Source organism: Lactuca saligna, chromosome 6, assembly GCF_052625555.1.
Source record: "Lactuca saligna cultivar CGN05327 chromosome 6, ASM5262555v1, whole genome shotgun sequence".
Lineage (NCBI taxonomy): Eukaryota > Viridiplantae > Streptophyta > Magnoliopsida > Asterales > Asteraceae > Lactuca > Lactuca saligna.
In genome coordinates, this window is record NC_136422.1 from 98128663 (window position 1) to 98135118 (window position 6456).

The 6456-nt window shown below is 36.9% G+C and overlaps 1 non-coding gene across 1 annotated transcript; it reads right to left on the reverse strand.

Annotated features, from left to right (window-relative positions):
- Positions 1-5078: 5078 nt before the first annotated feature.
- LOC145003691 (small nucleolar RNA R71) lies at positions 5079-5185 on the reverse strand. The gene has a single exon (XR_013662138.1). It is a non-coding gene; the product is annotated as a small nucleolar RNA R71 (small nucleolar RNA).
- Between the last annotated feature and the right edge of the window lie 1271 nt (positions 5186-6456).

Below are 6456 nucleotides of genomic sequence, written 5' to 3' on the forward strand. Positions count from 1 at the left end.
CGGGAAGTGATTGAAGAACCAAGTTAACATCCAACTTCCTTGGGAAATCGACACCCAACATCCCTAGTCTATCAATGTTTGACTTCATCTTCAAGATGTGTGCACACACATACCTTGCATCTTGGTGTCTGCTTGTCAACATGGCTTGAGTGAACTTGAACTTTTCAAGTCGATGAAATTGTGGGTCAGGGAGAATTACCAGAGGAGGTGGAGGAAGAGAAGTATGATTTCTAGTTCCAGCTTTGCACAAATAAGGGAATGATCTTTCACCTTCATCGACATGTGGAATATCATCTTCGAATGGAAAGCCTTTGTCACACCCCCATACCGGAACAACGAAAACATTCGGGGGCGGAGGACGTCATGCTCAATATCATACCCATATTGAAGAAAGTAAACACAACCATCATAAATATAATTTAAAAGGTTACATCGTTGCAAAAATACATATTTCCAAATAAATTACATATGATGTCAAAATAGTTCAAAAGAAATATGTGTCTTAGCGTCTTGCCTTCACAAATCTTGTGGTTACATGTATTACTGAATACCTGAGAATACAAGTTGTTTTTGAAAGAAGTATACATATTAAAGCTAGTGAGTTCATAAGCAATTTATGAACGAAAAAAATGGATGTTGTTACTTAAAGTTTGTTTCTAGAAAATCCAATATTTTCTAAAAGTTTTGTTGAAGTCTTAACCAAACTAAGAATTATTATATGTAAGTAAATCATCATACTTATGTGTGGTTTTATATTTAAATAAAACTCCTTTTCGTGAAATCCTTAGATTCCCATGAACTGAGTGTTTTGTTAATTCCCCATGTGAGTTGTTATAACCATGCTACAACTTGAAGACCTCGTACTCGACATTCTTCAGGCATCGGAATGTTATGACACTTGTCACCCCAGACCTGCCGGTCTAGCTGTTGCAAGCATCTTAGGTGCGAGTTTGTCAGACCCAATATAGATCTATATACAACTATCATACTCTCCCTACAAGAGATTCTGATTATAACTACATAACTTTTCTGTGGTACTTAAGAGTACCCAAGACAAAATTCACAATTCGGAAGAGGTATACCGTAATCTAATTGTAAATTATTTCAAGGTAGGTAAATGACAATTTACCAATTCCACCACGAAAACAAAATTTTAACGAATTAGGTTTTAAATGAAATTCCTAGATCTTTTGAGATTCATTGAACTTTTCAATGATATGTTTAATCTTGATTATCCCCTTCAAGTTTGTGACTGGGATACTGAGGATCACAAACAAGGTGTGAATAACCATGCAAATTAGCTTGGTACTGTAATATCGTAAATTTTCAAACAATTTTATTTCATTTAAAATCACATCAATCTCATTGACATAATGTGACAACCCGAAATTTCCATTATGTACAAACAATATCACTTCAATAGAAGTTATATCAGTCATAGTCAATTTTTAGACTTTTTCGTATAAGTTGGAGTAATTCAGGGTTTACACTTCAGTAAATATCAGGATAGTGTATGCACTATGGTTTTGTGCAACACTGTTATTCCAACACTCTGTTATATTAGAAATCATTTGAAGAATAAAAATATTTTCTGTCGAAAATATCTCAGGACTATAAATAGATTTCTGAACCAAATTCATTCATTATTCACATTTCCAACTAGAGAAAAGCCATTTTCTCTCTCACGGATCTTCGGGTTTTCGTCCCAAATCGTGAGTACACTTCTCTAGTTGTCTTAGAATGCTTATTATGTAGTTATAACATGATTTAGGTGGCTAAATCACTAGATTTAGGAGTTTACTCCCCAAGGTGTTCTTGGGCGGTAAACTCCCGAAACGAAGCCTAGACTGTCCCCCGTGATATACTACTGCCTTGGACTTGTATAGGAGTGTGTTAGGGACATGAAATGAAGCAAGAACCACCTATGTTTGGGAGTTCACGACCCAAGAATATCTTAGGCCGTAAATTCCATAATGATGCTCAAGATGGTACTTTTAAGGCACCTAAGGCCTTAGACTTTCACCTAGACTTGTTCCTAATAAATCAAGGGCCTTAAACACATAAGAAACACCTTGCAAAGTGAGTTTACGGCCATGACATGGTTCATGGGCCGTAAAATCATTAAAGGGGCACAAAAGTGTGTCAAGGGTCTTCATATGCTTGGAATAAAAGCCTAGAACCTATACCACTTGTGCTTGGGGCTTGAAAACAAAAAAAACACCCATCCCATGAGAGTTTACGGCCGTAAAATCTAAGGGAATTGGCCTTGGGGCCGTAAAATCCTCAATGGAGTGTTTCTAGGTCTTAAACCCTTCCAAGAATTTAACCACCAAGTTTGAATAATTCTAGGAATCATTTGGAACTTCAAAACACACAATACCCCCATGGTTGGGAGTTTACGGCCGTAAACTCAAGAGTTTACAACCTTAAACTCCATGTGTGTTGGTATTTGAAGAGTAAAAACATATACAAGGTCCTTTGGAACTTTAAACCCCTTTAGCCTTGTCCCGCAACAACTTAGATGCAACCATTAGGACTTATAACACTTATACAAAGTGTTTACATGTTCTAGAGTGTCCCAACTTATTTCATTAGTTATTATTTGGCTAATTAGTTATATATATGCTCATTATATGATAACTAGGCTCGTGCGTGTGAACAAGTCTCCGTTTGCCACCAAGCACAGTATCCGACACTTCAATCCAATCCACTCACCACAAGTGAGTTCATACCTGATATGTGCATAATTAGTTAATTATTTAGCACATATTCTTAATCCTTTTTAATTAATTATGTGAACAATGTGGACAAAAGGTACTTAAAATGGTTTGAATTTTGTTTTCAATCCAGAAGACATGCTTGGAAGTAAAAGGGAGCAAGGGAAAGCAATTGAAGACCAAAGAATGAAAATACGAGACAAAAGACCACCTACTCAGCGAGTAGACGACTCTACTCGGCGAGTACACGAGGATTTTCCAGAAGATAGCTATGATTCCTGATTCAAGACGGATAACTATGCACCTACTCGGCAAGTTGGTCCTGCTACTCGGCGAGTACACCCTGTTTTGAGATATCTATAAAAACCGAATCTTTATCCAAGGGGGCAACATTCCTGGCGATTTTTGAAGGTTAAGCTGCGACTAAGAGCCCTAGAAGACGCTGAGGAACCCTAAGCTTCAATCTTTTGAAGAATTCAAGCAACTAGGTTAATCCTACCACTTAGATTTAGGAATTGAATATGTTTGATATAGTAAAACTTGTTTTTATGTTTGTTTCTACTGCAACTATGAACTAAATTCGTTTTTGTTTCTGTTTGGGGAATACCAAGGAACTCTTATGGTTTAATTATTAGTTTTTGTTTGATTGTTTATTGGTGATCTATTAAATTAAGTTTGTTAAAGAACCTTATGCATTAATCACTACTATTTTCTGTTAATTGGAAGACAATTAGGCTGCATGAACATCTCTTAGTTGTTAACCTCATATGTCTATGTGAACACTAAACCATATGCTTAGAAGTAATGATTATGAAACTAAGATTATTAAGACAATAGGAAGATTAATGTGTGAGCTTGTTTGAGAAACCATCAAACAAGAGGTTAATTGAATCAGTAACTTAATTGACCACTACAAATCTTATTTAATCCAAATCATTAATCTAGGGAATTAATTAGTTTAAACACTTGATCACCACTTAAATTAGTTAATTGTCTAAGGGTTAGGAGTTATGAACATGAACCTAACCATTATAATTGGTAACCAATAATAATTAATCTATCATAAATACAAATAACCATAGGAGTGAATTGCTTGAACCTAAATAGAAACATCTTTATTAAATTTGGTGAATTAGTTGTTGCTTTAGTTATTTAGTTAATTTAGTGTGCCTAAGTTTCTAGTCTTGCAAAACTAGAAGAAACCCCTTTTACTTTTATTAATTGTTTTAGTTAAAATTAGTTATTAGTTTAATTTTCCGTTCCCTAAGTTCGACACCTTACTTACTAATCTATACCACTAAAAGACAGGTTCACTGCCTTTGTGTGCTAATTTTTTTTTAATAAAAAGTAGGGATAAAACAAGTGCATTTTACACACATCAAGTTTGTGGCGCCATTGCCGGGGAATGGTTCTAAATAATTAATCTAATTCCTAATTTTTTCGATCCTTTGTGTGAGTTTACTTGCATAGAGTTCATTTATTGCAATTTAGTAATTAGTAATTAGGTTTTAGCATCTGTTTTAGTTTTAATATTAAGTTTAGAATTTTTTTCAAAATCTCACTGATACTCGCTGAGTGCAGTCGCACCTACTCGGCGAGTACCAGTTTATTTAGCAGTTAATTTTTAATCTTTTTAGTACATTTTTTTTGTTCTTTTTACGCTTTTATTCTATTTATTTCAGGACTTTCATGACCGGAGGATCAAACACACCACTGGTACCCCCGTTTGAAGATCCCAAATCCGCATTGAAAAGGAACAAAGGAAAGGACGTGGAGAGTTCAAGTACACCAAAGAAGTTGCCTTTGTCCAACTTAAAGACCGTTTTTGGGAAAAAGAAGAGCAGTAAATCAGGAGCATCCAGTGCCTCTTTGAGAATCGAAGATCCAATTCAAGAAGATATCGGGTACGAGACCGAGGAAGAAGAGGAGCCCACATACGAGCACGAAACCGAGTCCGAGGAAGAGTTAGCTTTCACCATGGCTAACATTGATGAAATCCCCATGGGAGAATGGAAGAAGAGGATGCGCGACGACAATGGCCCAGGACTTCTGCAATCCGCAATTCCCGCGACTGCTACCTTCGAGCTAAAGGGTCATATCCTAGCTTCACTCAAAGAAATACCTTTTTATGGGAAAGATCATGAAGATGCCTTCAAGCATTTGGATGAAGTCAATGATGTAGCTAATTACTTCAATATTCCAAATGTAACCCGCGAGACTCAACTACTTCGTATGCTTCCGGTAACATTCAAGGGTGCTGCCAAAGACTGGCTCAAGTCACTTCCCCCCGGATCAGTCACTACTTGGGCCAAGATGAAGGAAGAATTCATTGATCACTTTTGCCCACCTTCTAAGATAGCCAAGCTGAAGAAGGCCATTGAAAACTTTGAACAACAAGCTAGAGAGTCGCTATATGAAGCATAGGAGAGGTACAAGAGTTTGCTAAGAAATTGCCCCCACCATGATCCATGGATAGGAGAATGGATAAAATGGATCAAACGATCCATGCTATTCAGGTGGGTTGTGAAAACTGCAATGGGCCTCACCTCACTAGAGACTGCGATTTAGATGAGAATGGCAACAAGAAGGCGCAAGCGTGTTACTCGAGTGGAGACCGATATGATGAAGATTGGCGCAAACAAAAGAAAGAGTGGCTCCCTTATGACGAGTACAAAAAAGCCAAGGAGGAGAAGTATAGACAAAAAGGGAGAGGGTTCTACAAAAAGGAGGAGCCAGTGAAAGAAAAGAAGCCAAGCTTGGAAGATATGCTCACTAAATTTGTAGCTGCTTCAGAAAAAAGGCATAGTGATCATGATGCTGCAATTCAAGAAACAAGAACCATGCTCAGGAACCAGCAAGCTGATGGGTTTTGAGCATTCTAACACTTCCTAAGTGTACATGCAACCCTAATAACCTTGGATCTATGTTTGTCTAATTATCATGCAAAGTTGAATTCCAAGGTTATATTCCTATCTAGCATACATGGGGAACCATTTTAACTTAAAGTATAGATAGAATAACTTACCTTGTTGTTGTTTGTGTTCCTTGAAACCTTGTGAGCCTAGCACCACAAGTGTGATGCCTCAAATGCTTCACACAACACCAAATGCTCTTGGAAGAACTTATGAGAGAACACACACTCTTCAAAATCGGCCAAGTCCTCTTGTTTCTTAGTGTGTCCGATTTTAGGTGGAGAACATGTTACTTATATAGTGTTGACACATCTAGGGTTAAACCCTAATGTGTCATGACTCTTCAATTCCATGACCCATGGGTTTGTAACTCCCATGGAGCATCCATGGAGCATCCTATGGGTGGAACCCAACTTGATAGTCCATGGAGCCTTTTAGCCCACTATACAAGATATGGATGATTTACATAATCAACCCATATATTTAATTAGTTATCTTTTGATCACATAATTAATTCTAAATTAATTCTTGATCAAAATAATCAAATAATATTATTAATATATTAGAACTTATAATATATTAATAATCTCCAAGTATTATTTCTCTCATTTAGTCTATCCAATTGCATGGTGCCATGCAACCCAAATGGACCATGCCGTGTCGGGTCAAGTACATACCAGAAATAGTTATGGACTTAGACACCTTATCCAACAGTCTCCCACTTGGATAAGTCTAATAACTATTACTGCAAGTATGACTTCAGGAACCGATCGGCAATTGTAGCTCTTTACAAGGTTTCTCGAAACTGAGAAGATGATGGTACGCCA